Here is a 15,362-nt window from a genome sequence, read left to right on the forward strand (position 1 = left end):
ACATGTCATGTATTGTTTTCATGATTCTGCCATCCCTGTGTTGTAAATGTCCAGAGACTTGGCCTATTAATACACACAGTTTGGTTAATTGTGACCTGTGGGTATTAATCCTTCAAGGCCATGTAGAAGCCAAGGATGAACCGTCCCTTTCTTGTCTGCAGGACACTGGTCCTATATCTGTCTCCTCATCAACACCGTCTCTGCTCCTTCTGTGTCTTCTTCTCTTTCCTGAGGACGGAGGCTGGACTTAGGCTGGGCACCAGATCTGGGGTGCTCAGATCTGTCTACCTGGGCCATAGCTGACGAGGGAAGCAGCTTAAACAATAGAATGGGGTGGGATGCGTGGTGAAGGAATGTTTTCTCTGCAGCATGAAGACACGTAGGATGGTTTGGGCATCACAGGTGGTGAGGATGCTCTTGTAAAATCTTACACACTAGGAGTCTGGAAAGTGTATGTCAGTGAATTTGCAGGTAGGGGTTGAAAGTTAGGGGTACTAGTATATGTAATGGAGAATTCTATAGCTACTGTGCTTTTCGTTCTCATTTGTGGGTCACCAAATGTAGCAGCATATAAATGGTTCAAACCACTTTCCTAAGTTCCTGGAGGTCCTTTCATTTTGCCTCCTCCTAACTTCCTGTTTTTGCTAGTTAAATGTAAACAAGAGTTTCTCAGAATTCCCTGCCACGGACTGGCTTCCACCTGTGAATCTCAGACCTCAGTCTCTGTAATAGTTAGGATTAGAAGTGTGAACAACCTGCCCCTGGAACACTGTGTAATTTTAAGGAGCAGGCTGTTTCAGCTTCCGCCTATTCATGTGGTTAAACTATAGAGAGGAATTGTTCCATCAGAATCCTTTTCTGCCACACTTTACTCAATTTGTGTGTGCATTGATACACACGACCCAATGTGTATTCATATATGCTGAAAATTGAGATTTAATTTCTATGGTTTAGAGAAAGACAAATACCTTTGTTTCTCTGAGCCTGACTTATTTCACTCAGTACCACATTTCCAGGCCTGCCCATTTCCCTACAAATGCCATAATACCAGAAGAGGCAAGTCCAGAGGAATCAGAACTAGATTCCTGCCTGCCTGATGAAAGAATAGAGATGAATAAGGAGTGACTGTCCATGGGATTGGATTTTCTTTTCAGTGGAATAAAAATATTCACTCCACTAATGGATGGGAAACTGCTTGGTTCTCCTAATTCAATATTGCTCTAGTCGCTTAAACTACTGCTCGCCCTTCCCCCAGGAGAATCTTCCTGAAATACTCCAGCCCAGTTTACAATCCAGAATCTCAATTTACACAAAAAATCCCACTCTCCCACCCTGTCAGTGAATGGCCTTCCACAAACCTAGGGCAGGGCTCTGGCTCCAAAAATAGGCCCCTAGACTGAGACATGCATCATAAACATGTAAAACTCTTAGATCCCTTCTGCTGCCCAGGAACCTGCTCCCCCACACTACAAAAGTGTGGGCTGTACTGTCAGGTGATCTGCCTCTAGCCAGCCTTTACGTTCTTGGCTTTGCAACACAGCTGTGTGTCACTGGGCAGACATGTACCAAAAATAGAGGAACAGGAATCACAGAGTGAGAAAATTCTAGAAGTAGAGAATTGCCACAATTCACAAACCCTAGAATACTGTACTTCATATGTAGTATATGGTTCAAACTTGTAAATACTTGAGTTTCAAATATTTAGAGCTGAAAATACCTGGATATATGTTTTCCTTTGTACCAAGACATTTTTGTTTTTGAGCAGATGTCCAAGTGATAAAGCAGCAGAAAATCTAACCCATGTTACAGATTACCGTCTCCTGAGAATCTCAAAGGATCCAAAATTACAACCCATGCTCTTTTGGCTCTTCCTGTCCCTGTTCCTGATCACTGTAATGGGAAATCTGCTCATCATCCTGGCCATCAGCTCTGAACCCCACCTCCACACCCCCATGTAATTTTTTCTCTCCATCCTCTCCTTAGATGACATCTGCTTCATCTCCACCACCCTGCCCAAGATGCTAGTGAACATGCAGAGTCACAGCAGAGCCATCTCCTGTGTAGCCTGCCTCATACAGATGTGACTCTTCATCTTTTTTTGCTGCATGGATGTTATGCTTCTTAATGTGATGGCCTATGACTGCTTTGTGGCCATCTGTCACCCCCTGAATTACCCTGTCCTCATGAACCCTCATCTCTGTTTCTCCTTGGTTCTGCTGTCTCTTGTTGTCAGCTTCTTGGAAGGACAGCTGCACGTGTGGATGGCATTGCAGATGACCGATTTCAAGGAATTGGAAATCCCAAATTTCTTCTGTGATCCTTCTCAAATTCTGGATCTTTCCTGTAGAGACACACTCTCAAATGATGTCTTCAAATATGTTGTTGCTATCATTTATGGATTTCCTACAATCTTTGGAATCCTTCTCTCTTACGATAAAATTATTTCTTCAGTGCTGAGAATTCCATTATCAGGAGGGGAGTACAAAGCCTTCTCCACATGTGGCTCTCACCTGTCAGTGGTGTGTTTATTCTTTGGGACAGTATTGGGTGTTTATGTTTAATCAGTTGTGTCACATTCTTCCAGGGGCAGTGCTGTGTCCTCAGTGATGTACACAGTGGCCACTCCTTTCCTGAACCCCTTCATCCACAGCCTGAGGAACAGGGACCTCAAAAGTGTCCTGGTCAGGGTGCTCAAATGAGGAGCTGACACCAGGAGTTATGAAATCCATCTGTAATATGGTTTTGCATTGGAAGAAAATTTAACTCATATTCCTGTAAATCCTACCTGTCTTTGCACATTCTTTGTATTTGTCTGGTTTCATCAATATAATTGATGGCACAGGAGCACTAGAGAAAATCGTTGGCCATGTCAAGGATATTAATAGTCAGGATTCAACTGATTTAAATGCATAAAATTTTAGTTTGTAAAGATGACACATGCCTGCAAATGATAGTTCAATTGAATTTTACAGTGGTTTAGATATGAAGTTTCTGTCATCGATATTTTACCTCAATAAAAGTGGACCAAAACAGATTATTTTGGTTTTGGTAGCACTGGTGTTTGAACTTGGGGCTTTCTCATTTTTTGGCAAATGATTTACGACAAACACGTTGTTTTTAGTTATTTTATACATAGGTTCCAGGGATTTTTTTGTGGTTCAAGGGGACGAACTCAGTGTGAGTGCTTTCCCTGAGCGCTTCAGATCAAGTCCAAGCCCACCTTTGACCAAAGCCCCACTTGACATTTTCTAGAGGAAATTTTGAGATAAAAGTCTCAAGTCCTTTTGTGCCCAGGCTGGTTTTGGACCTTAATCCACAGGTCTAAGCCACCCAAGTAGCTAGGATTACTGGCTTGAGCCACCCCACCGGCTAGGATCTAGTGCTTGTTAAAGAACAGGACCGGCCAGATGCCCAAATTTCAGGTGTGAGCCTCTTCTTCCTGACTAACGAAAGTAAGATGGGTATTATTTTTGAGGTTTCCTTGTTGTTTTGTTAGTTTGTTTGAAGCAGTGCTGGTGCTTGAACTCAGGGTCTGGACACTGTCCGTGAGCTTTTTTGCTCAGGTCTATTCTTCTACTACTTGATGCATAACTGCACTTCTGGGTTGTGTGTGTGTGTGTGTGTGTGTGTGTGTGTGTGTGTGTGTGTGTGTGTGTGTGTGTGTATCTTTAATTGGAGCTCAAATTCTTATGGACTTTCCAGCCCTACATGGCTTTGAAACTGAAATTCTCAGGTCTCTGATCCTGAGTCTCTTGGCTATTCTGTGTGAACCACAGGCACAGAGCTAAACCTGTTTTTCTTCATAGAAAGCTTTAAATGATTATTATTTGTGACTGAATAGGAAAGTGAGTACATAAGCTATCTTACATTACAGAAGGTTTATTCATTTAGAGAATATGTTTGAGACAAATAATATGATATAAGATCAATAATGTAAAATGTATTTTTTTAATTATCGGGAGAAGAATGTGTGCTGATATCATTTGCGTGCTTGTTCTCCACACATACTTAACTGAAACACTTTTACAATAGTTTGTATTTCAAAGAAGTCACTGATGATAGTTAAAGACCATATCATTTAATAATTTGAATAAGCTACTTTTTCTCTTAACTTCTTTGTAGAAACATATTTCAGATTAGCAAGTCCATACACTTGTACAAAGTATCCTCATCAGATTCATCTCTTCCATCATTCTTCTCTTCCACCTACCCTTTCACCAATGTGCACATTGCGATCCAAATTTCATTTTTTACACACATGAACATGGATTATCATGACTGCATTCTCCTATGGCTCCTTGTTTCCATTCATTCTCATACCTCCTAATGGAACCCCACTCAAGACAGTGATATTCAGAATATTTCTGTTGTTAAACTGTCTTACTCAAAAATCTTACACCTTTGAATTGCATTCCTCTATATGCTATAGTTAGCCACATTTTTGCCAGTCCTAGGTCTTAAACACAGGATCTGGACACTGTCCTTGGGCTTTGTCAAGGCTAGAGCTCAAGGCCACTTGAGCCACAGCAACACTTCCAACTTTTTTTTTCTACTGAGGAATCAAACCCAGATCTTCGTGTATGCTAGGCATACAGTCCACCACCAGGGCAAATTCCTGGCCCCAATTAGCCATATTTTTGATGCTGTCATCTAGGCATAGAACTTGGAAGCTTTGCTTTCCAGAGGACAAATATAAAATCTATTGTTTGGGACATTTTTTTACCTCTCATCTATGTTAGTGACTTGATTTGGATTTGTAAGCTTTAGATTAATTTTTCTAATTGTGAGTTCTGCAAATCAGGTTCCATGATGGTAGGAGAGCCTGTCATCAGCCTGTCCTCTGGCATCTCATCAAATCTCCAACACCATATGATGCTGCAGCTGAAAATCCTCCATGTCCACCTATACAGAATACATTCTTTTTTTAATATTTTTATTGTAATTAATAGAAGTGTTACATTATATTAATCAGACAGAAGGTGCATTACTTCACAAACATTGATACCCTTTCTCATGTTTTGGTCCCTATTTCCCTCCCCCAGCCCCACCCCTCATCTTGTTTTACCCCCTTCCCTATCCAATTTCAAATAACCAAATAAACCTATATAAAATATATCACCTAACAAGGTAAAATACTGTAACAATATGAAATAAGCAAGGGACAGCAAAAGAGATGAGAGATAATGTAATACATTAAGGACAACAATTACTCATTATATGGCTTTTGTTTCTATATCCTGGAGGTCTTTTCATTTAGCAGGAGACCCCTTAATCACCGAGTATAGTAATTTAGTGGCAGAAAAACCTGTCTCATCACCTCTCAAACCCAAATCTTAGACATTCTTCTTCCAGAGTACATTCTGTGAGATTCTTTTTCCTTTTCTTTTCTTGTCTTTTCTTCTTTACCCATCCTGGAGCCTGAACTGAGCGCTGGGGCACTGTCCTTGGGCTTTCTGAAGGCTAGTGCTCTACCACTTGAGACATAGCCACTTCTTCCTTTTTCTCTCAATGTGGTATCAAAGACTCAAACCCATAGCTTTGTGCATGCTTGGCAAGCACTGTACCACCTAAGTATGCTCTCAGTCCTGTATAATCCATTCTGAAGAGAGAAAGCTGTGGTCTTTGTTCAGCTCTGGAGCTTAAACTTTGGGCCTGTGCACTGTCCCTGGGCCTCTTATTCTCAAGAACAGTGCTCTCCCACTTGAAGCATTTAGGTTGTGTAAACTGGAAAAAAGTTTTGTTTACTTTTTCATATATTTTTATTTTAGGGTTACATTAGATTCACCAGATAGAAGGTACATTAGTTCACAAACATTTATACTCTTTTTCATGTCTGGATCCCCATTTCACTCTCCCACTTCCACCCCTCATCTCTTTTGCCCTGTTCCCTATCTGATGTCAAATAACTAACTAAACATATATACAATATATTAAATAACAAGGTAAAATACAATAACCATATGAGATAACCATGGGATAGCAAAAGAGATGAGAAATAATCAGTAGAAACCTTGGGATCTCCTGGCAGAGATTTACAATAGAGCAAAACCTAGATAAGGCCATATAGTATGACGCTAAATGAAAGGAACTCCAGGATATAGGAAAAAATCCATATAATGAGTGATTGTTTTCTTACAGTGTAGTTTGTTTTGGGTACATATGGCTCACACCTGTGTTCCTAGCTATTCCAGGCACTGAGATCTTAGGATCCCAGTTCAAAGCCAACAGAGGCAACAAAGGCCATGAGAATCTTATCTCCAATTAACCATCAAAGAGCCAAAAGTAGAGGTGTGACTCAGGGGTAGAAAGAGAAGAAAAATCTCAGTGAGGTTCCCAGAATCTGATTACAAGTCCTTGAGCTAGCATACACACAAAAAGAAGGAAAGAAAGAAAGAAAGAACGAAAGAAAGAAAGAAAGAGGAAAGGAAGGAAGGAAGGAAAGAAGGAAGAAACGAAGAAATGGAAGGAACCAGGATGGGAATTAGAAAACCAGGAAGAAGAACCAGGATGAAGAAATGAAATCTCCTTAGAGATAGATGGCTCAGCATAGTATTTTCTAGTGCTGAATTATCTGTATGAATTAAGGGTGAGAAACCAATTGTCTATGTTTTCTACAATGTTTACAAGAATCATATCATCAGAAAATGTCACTATTTCTTTATTAATAAAGAAAGTATACATGGGTGTTTCTTTATAGATTGGATGAGATTGAGTTTCACCAACCAGGATGATTTCTGTGGATTTTTCTCCAGTGATCTTGGAAGAGGAGCCTCTACTGTTCTTTGACCAAAAACATTCCATATAATGTTCATTTTCTTTCTTTCTTTTTCTCTTTCTTTCTTTCTATCTTTCTCTATTTCTTTCTGTCTCTTTTTCTTTTTCTTTCATGATTCTTTGTTTATTTTTGATAGTCCTGGGGATTGAACTCAGGGCCTGGGCTCTATCCTGAGCCTCTCTGTTCTCAAAGCTAGCACTCTACCACTTGGAGCCACAGCAACACTTGCAGAGACTTCTGTGTATGTGGTACAGAGTTGGTCAACCTAGTGCTTCCAACTTTCTAGGCAAGCATTCTATCCCTAAGCCACATGCGCAGCCCCTTCTATTCTAATATAGTTGAATGTCTAAAATGAGTACCTAGAAGTTGATTGAAATGAAGAATGTGGAATAGAGTACCATTTTACAAATATACATATAAAGGCCTGCTGGATCACAGGTGACTATGAACAAATGTATTGACAAACAATGGACTATACAGGAGATGATTCCAATGGTGTGATTTTTGAGCCATGAAGTTATTAGGTAACCTAAAAAATATGAAGTAGCTTGTACTTGAAGTGTTGGGGATGGGGATCAAACCAAGAGGAAGGGTGTAGAAGGGTGAGGATGGAATGGTAAGGGAGAAAACAGTCATGATATTCAGTAAGCATATTCAATATTATCCACTATATGTGAAAATGAAAGTAGGACAATCAGGAGATGTGTAGGGTTGAGAGATATGGGGTGGAATGATGAAAGGTGTGACGCAGACCCTGATACATAAAGTGACATACTAAATTGTGAACACTTTGACATCCACTTAAAAACAAAACTATTCCTTGTTAGGAGTGTGGTTATTTCCATGCTGATTTCAATGGTCACTTATACACAGAATTACTCAATCTAAAACATTAAAAGCCTTTATCTACAGATCTGGCCAGATACTCTGATGTTACCGTTGCACATGTGATCCTCTGTCTCATGGTTAATAAAAGTTGCGTCGTACGTTGGGGTGGAGAGTTACTTATTTGTTTGTACCAGTCCTCAGGACTTGGTACTATCCATAAATTTCTTTCCTGAAGACTAGGGACCTATAACTGGAACTACACCCCACTTCTGACTCTGTGTGTATATGTGTGTGTGTGTGTTTAGTTGGAAATAACAGTTTTATGGGATTTCCAACTGTGGCTGACCTCAAAATGCAAATCGTGAGATTTCCTCCTTGTGAGGAGCTAGGGTAGCAACCGTGGACCAACAGCCTGGCTGTTAGAGTTTTGGGTCAGGAAAAAAATAATAAATGACCTTTCCTTGCAAATGTACCTAGAAAAATGTTAAATACACTCTCTCACATGACAAAAAGTTCATGGGCCTGTAGAATATGGTTGAAACAAATGAAATGGCCTAAAATAAATCATACGATATGTGTGCCTCATAGTTCATAGTTTTTAATTATGGGGAGGCTATGTGTATCCTGATGTCACTTCTGGAATATGCTATAGCATACTACCACGGGCATTTAACTGACAATTCTAAATAAAATTTTGCATTTCACACGAGTCATTGATGAGAGTTAAATATAAGATACATTCTGTTTTTAACCATTTTTGTGCTGGACCTTGTGGTTGAACTCAGGGATTAGACACTGCCCATGAGCTTTTTGGCTCAAGTCCACTGCTCTACACCTTGAGCCACAGTGCCATTTCCAGCCATTGCTGAGTTGTTTATTGGAGATCAGTGTCTCACAGACTTTCCTGCCCATGCTGGCTTAAAAACCTGATCTTGCAAGTATAAAAGCATAATGAAAGAAATTAAAGAGGACACCAGGAAAGGGAAAGACATCCCATGATCATGGATAGGGAGAACCAACATAATGAAAATGGCTATACTGCCAAAATTGATTTAAAATTCAATGCAATCCCCATCAAAATCCCAAAGATATTCTTTACTGAAACAGAAGATATAATCCAAGGATTCATATGGAAAAGAAAAACCTAGAATAGCCAAAACAATTCTAGGTGGTATTACAACCAGACTTAAACTCTACTATAGATCCATAATAACAAAACCACTTGATATTGGCACAAAAACAGACCAGAAGATCAGTGGAACAGAACCACATACCTATAGTCAACTTGTATTTGACAAATGAGCCGAGATATACAGTGGAAAAAACACAGTCTATTCAATTATTGGTGTTGGGAAAACTGGGCAGCAACATGCAGAAAAGCAAAAATTGACCCTAGCCTTTCGCCATGCACAAGCATTAACTCAAAGTGGATTAGAGACCTCAATGTCAGACTGGAAACTGAAACTGCTACATGATAAAGTAGGAGAGACACTGGAACTCATGGGCAAAGGCAAAAGATCCCTGAACAGAATCCCAGGGTCACAACAGATTGGACTACCTAAAAATATTGTCATTTTCACGATGTTGATTCTTTTTTTTAAATTTTTTATTGTAATTAATAAAAGGGTTACATGATATTTGCCATATAGAAGGACGATGTTGATTCTTCCAATTAAGGAGCATGGAGGTTTTTCCATTTCCTCATTTCTGCTTTAATTTCCTTTTTCTGGGTTTTAAAGTTTTCATCAAAAAGGTCCTTTACATTCTTAGTTAAGCTAATTCCTAGGTCTTTTATTTTCTTTGAGGCTATTGTGAAAGGAGTTGCTTTTCTGATTATTGCCTCATTCTTCTCACTGTTGGCATAGAGGAAGGCAGTTTATTTTTGAGGGTTAATTTCATAGCCTGCTACCCTTCCAAAGTTTTGAATCAGCTCGAGGAGCTTGGGAGTAGATTCTATAGGATACTTTAAATACAAAATCATGTCATCTGCAAAAAGGGATAATTTTACTTCCTCGTTCCCTACTTGGATCCACTTTATGCTTGCTTCTTGCCTTATTGCACTGGCTAGGAATTCTAATACTATGTTAAAGAGGAGTGGAGAGAGTGGGCATCCTTGTCTCGTTCCTGATTTTAGAGAGAATGGCTTTAGCTTTTCGACATTAAGTATAATACTAGCTGTGGGTTTGTCATAGATTGCCTTTATTATACTGAGTAATGTTCCATGGATTCCTAATTTCTCCAGAGCTTTTAGCATAAAAGGGTGTTGGATCTTGTCAAATGCTTTTCTGCATCTATTGAGACATTCATGTGATTTTTGTCCTTGCTCCTGTTGATGTGTTGAATTATATTACTTGATTTGCATATGTTGAACCAGCTTTGCCTCTCTGTGATGAATCCTGTTTGATCATGTGTATAATTTTTTTGATGAGTTGTTGGAGATGGTTGGCCAGTATTTTGTTGAGACGTTTTGCATCAATATTCATCAAAGAAATGGGCCTATAGTTCTCTTTCTTTGATGGATCTCTGTCTGTTTTGGGGATGAGGGTTATACAAGTTTCAAAGAATGAGTTTGGCAAAGAGCCTTCATTTTCAATTTCTTTGAAGAGCTTGAGGAGTATTGGTGTGAGGTCTGTTTTGAAAACTTTATAGAATTCACCTGTGAATCCATCTGGCCCTGGGCTTTCCTTAGTTGGAACTTCTCTTATTGCCATTTTTATTTCAGTGCTTGAAATAGGCCTATTTAGTTGGTTTAGGTCTTCTTGGTTCAGTTTGGGTATGTTAATATTGGCTAGGAATTCATCCATTTCTTCTAGATTCTCAAATTTGTTGGCATGAAGATTTGAGAAATATTTCCTCATGATCCTCTGGATTTTGGTAATTTCTGTCGTAATATTACCATTCTCATGTGTGATTTTGTTTATTTCGGTATGCTCCCTTCTTTATTTGGTAAGATTTGCTAAGGGCCTGTCAATTTCGTGAATTCTTTAAACAACCAACTCCTTGTTTTGTTGATTCTTTCTATACTTTTTGGACTCCAATTCATTTAATACTGCTTTGCTTTAAGAATTTGCTTCCTTCTAGTGGGATCTGGTTTTTTTTTGCTCTTCTTCCAGGCGCTTAAGGTGACACGTTAAATTGTGGGTTTGTGATTTTTCCAATTTGTTATTGTAGGCACACAGAATGCTATGCTGCCTTTGCTATGTCCCAAAGGGGCTGGTATTTTGTGTGCTCATTTTTGTTGAATTTCATGAACTGTTGGATTTCTGTTCTTATCTCTTCGATGACCCATTGTTGATTCAACAGTGTATTGTTCAATCTCCATGAGTTGCAGGGTTTTATTTGTGGAGACTGGTGTTCAGTTCCAATTTGATGCTCTTGTGGTCTGAGAGAGTGCAGGGAATAATTTCAGTGTTTCTGAATCTGCCCAGGTTTGTTTTACTCCCTAAAATGTAGTCTATTTTGGAAAATGTTCCATGTGCTGCTGAAAAAAATGTATATTGTGTTGTTATGAGCTGAAATAATCTGCAGATACCTGTTAGATCTCGTTGGTCTATACAGTTGTTCAATTCTAGGGATTCTCTGTTGAGTTTTTGCCTTGTTGATCTGATCATAGGTGAGAAAGGTGTATTAAGGTCACCAAAAATCACTGTGTTTTGATCTATGTATAGTTTCAAAGAATGTAAAGTTTGCTTGATGAAGTTCGGTGCTCCGGGATTAGGTGTGTAGATATTTAGGTTAGTTATGTCCTCCTGGAGGAGAGATCCATTTATTAGTATGTAGTAACCTTCTTTGTCTTTTCTCACTAATTTTAGTTTGAAGTCTATTTTATCTGATATGAGGATGGCAACTCCAGCCTGTTTATGGGTGCTGTTACCTTGATAAATTTTGTTGCAAACTCTCACTTTAAAAGATGATTGTGTTTTGGGGCAAGATGTGTCTCATGAAGACAACAGAAAGATGTATCTTGCTTTTTGATTCTGTATTTAAAAAATCCTATAAACTCCACTCCCAAGCTTCTTGAGCTGATTCAAAACTTTGAAGGATAGCAGGGTATAAAATTAACCCTCAAATATCAACTGCCTTCCCGTATGCCAACAGTGAGAGGAATGAGACAACAGTCAGGACAGCAACTCCTTTTGCAATAGCCTTAATACAAATAAAGTACCTACAAATCACCTTAACTAAGAATGTGAAGGACCTTTTTGATTAAAACTTTAAAACCCTGAAAAAGGAAATAAGCAGAACTGAGGAAATGGAAAAATCTCCCATTCTCCTAGTTTGGAAGAATCAACATTGTGAAAATGACAATCTTGCCAAGGGCAATACCCATCAATACCCCAATGTCATTCTTTCAAGAAATAGAAGAGGCAATCCAAATTTCGTATGGAATAATAAAAGACCCTGTATAGCAAAAACACTTCTTATCAGAAGGAACAGCGCTGGAGGAATTTCAATACCAAACTTTAGCCTCCATTACAGAGCTATAATTATCAAAACAGCTTGGTAAAGGCACAAGAACAGGCCTGAAGACCAATGTAATAGAACTGAGGACCCAGATATTAAACCACAGACCTATGGCCACCTAACCTTGGACAAGGGAGCAAAAAAAATAGAATGGAAGAAAGACAGCCTCTTCAATAAGTGGTGCTGGCAGAACTGGTTAAGCACCTGCAGAAATCTAAAGTTGGGTCCTTATTTGTCACCCTGCAGTAGAATTAATTCCAAATGGATCAAAGACCTGGATGTAAAGCTGACACACAGAAAACTTTACAAGAAGGAATAGGAGACACATTAGGCCTCCTTTGCACAGGTCCAAACTTTCTTAATAAGGACCAAGAAACACAACAAATCAGAGAAAGGCTGGATAAGTGAGACTGCATTAAACTGCAAAGCTTCTGTATGGCAAAGGACATAGCTGGTAATTTAATTAGTAAGCCTACAGAATGGGAGAAGATTTTTGCTAACCATACAACAGACAAAGGCCTCATATCTAAAATATATCAACAGCTCAAAAAATTGAATCACTCCAAAACTAATCTCCAAAGAAACAACCATCCCATTAAAAGATGGGCCAAAGACTTAAAGAGAGTCTTCTCTGAACAAGAAACAAAAATGGCCTATAGACACATGAAGAAATGCTGAACATCTGTGGTCATAAAAGAAATGCAAGTCAAAACAACTCTAAGATTCCACCGCACTCCAGTTAGAATGGCCAGGATGAGGAAAACTAATAACAACAGATGCTGGAGGGTATGTGGCCAGGAGGGATCACTACTACACTGCAGTGGGAGTGCAAACTCACTCAACCACTATGGAAAGCAGTATGGCAGTTCCTGAAAAGAATAAACATAGAGCTCCCCTATGACCCAGGAATTCAACTACTTGGCATTTACCCATTCATTCGGAAACAAGGGCGTACTAAATCCACTAGCACAACGATGTTCATTGCAGCACTATTCACCATAGCAAAGATATGGAACCAACCCAGATGCCCTTCAGGTGATGAGTGGATCAACAAGATGTGGTATTTATACACAATGGAATTCTACGCTGCTGTCAGAAAGAATGACATCGCCCCATTTGTAAGGAAATGGAACGACTTGGAAAAAATCATATTAAGTGAAGTAAGCCAGACTGAAAGGAATATAGGCTCAATGGTTTCCCTTGTTTGTCATAATCAGTAGAAAACTTGGGCTCTCCTAGCAGAGATTTACAATAGAGTAAAACCTAGATACATAAGGTCATATAGGATGACACTAAATGAAAGAACTTGCAGAACATAGAAAGAAAAGCCATACAATGACTGATTGTTGTCCTTAATGTACTATGTTATCTCTCATCTCTTTTGCTGTCCTTTGGTTATCTCATACTGTTATAGTATTTCACTTTGTTATCTGATATATTGGATATATGTGTATTTGGTTATTTGAAATTGGATAGGAAATGGGGGAAAATAAAATGAGGGTGGGGGTGGGGAGGGGAGGGAAATGGGGACCAAGACATGAGGAAGGGTATCAATGTATTTGAAGTAATTCACCTTCCATCAGGTGAATGTAATGTAACCCTTCTATTAATTACAATAAAAATATATGGAAAAAAGTGTGAAAATAAAAAAATAAAATTTCTGTATAGATATAAGTATAGTCGCAAAAGTAGGGAGATAGCCAACCAATTGGGAAAAGACATTTACCAATAATACAATTGACAAATGCTTAATATCCAGTATCTACAGGGAACTCAAGAAACTAATCCCCCCGAACCCAACAAGCCATTCACCAAATGGGCAAGGGAACTAAAGAGAGACTTCTCAGAAGAAGAGATTAAAATGCAGAAAAGTATATGATAAAATGTTAATCATCCCTACTCATAAAGGAAATGCAAATAAAAACAACCCTATGATACCACCTTACCACAACAAGAATGGCCAAGACTTTGTACTCAGACAATGACAGGTGCTGGCGGGGTTGTGGAGAAAAAGAAACCCTCCTGCACTCCTGGTGGGATTGTTAACTAGTTCAGCCACTCTGGAAAGTAGTGTGGAAGTTTCTTAAAGAACTGAAAATAGACCTTCCCTACGATCCTGCCATTCCACTTCTGGGCATATACACTGAACATCATAACCCGATATGATAAGGATACCTGCTCAGCTATGTTTATCTCTGCACTATTCACAAGAGCTAGGTGATGGAAACAATCCAGATGCCCTACTGTGGATGAATGGATATAGAAAACGTGATATATATATATATATATATATATATAAATGCATACAATGGAATTCTACATAGCAAACAGACAGAATAAAATAATGGCATTCGGAGGGAAGTGGATGAATCTAGAGAGAATCATGCTGAGTGAGACAAGTGAAGACCAAAAGAATAAAAGGTGCATGGTGTCCTTAATATGTGGCTATTAGATTCAAAGAGTAGAAGAGCGAGGACACAATATTTGCATACCCAATGCTATGGACATGGTAATGGAAATATAAACATAACTATATAGACATAAAAACCTATGACTTTATAGACATAATATTTTATTTCATAAATTAATATGTTTCTATGACATACAAACCCTAAACCTAATTTTGATTAAATTCTAAAAACTAAGTCCCAGTGATTGTATATAGAGATTCCCTTCTTGAACATTTGTTTGTTAAACTTGTTATTTGAAATATGATATAAAAATCAATGTTAACAAATTCTTTAATTAAAAACCCTGATCTTTCACTCACAGCACCCTGAGTAGCTAGGATCACACATGTGAGCCAGCAGTGCAGCCTCGTTTTGGAGATATTAATTCTTCACTTGTTTGTAGACAGAACTTTCCATTTAAGACATTCATGTACGTGTACAACGAATCTTAAACCCAATCACACCTTCCAAAATACTCCCTCTCTCCCCCCCACTTGCCACATTAATATCCACATTCCTTTTATACATGCACATTGAGGATGGTGACAAAATTCTCTCAATGTCTGTTCAATGATTCCATATGATATATTCCTTCCTGCTAGTCACCCATTCAAGACAATGATATTCTAGATATTTCCTTTATGAACTGTCTGGGAACTGTCCAAAGGGTTTGCAATGTGGAATAGCCTCCCTGTATACTCTATAATTACCCATACTTTTCATCTTGTCATCTTTGCAGAGACAGACCAGTTTTGTTTACCAAAGGACATGCTTCAAAACTATACTTTTAGGTATTTGTTCTCGCTCACCCCCCACCATGTTATGGGCTGCCTAGAGATGATTTG

The sequence above is a fragment of the Megascapheus bottae genome, chromosome 1, assembly GCF_031878675.1.
Source record: "Megascapheus bottae isolate mThoBot1 chromosome 1, mThoBot2.hap1, whole genome shotgun sequence".
In the NCBI taxonomy this organism is placed as follows: domain Eukaryota; kingdom Metazoa; phylum Chordata; class Mammalia; order Rodentia; family Geomyidae; genus Megascapheus; species Megascapheus bottae.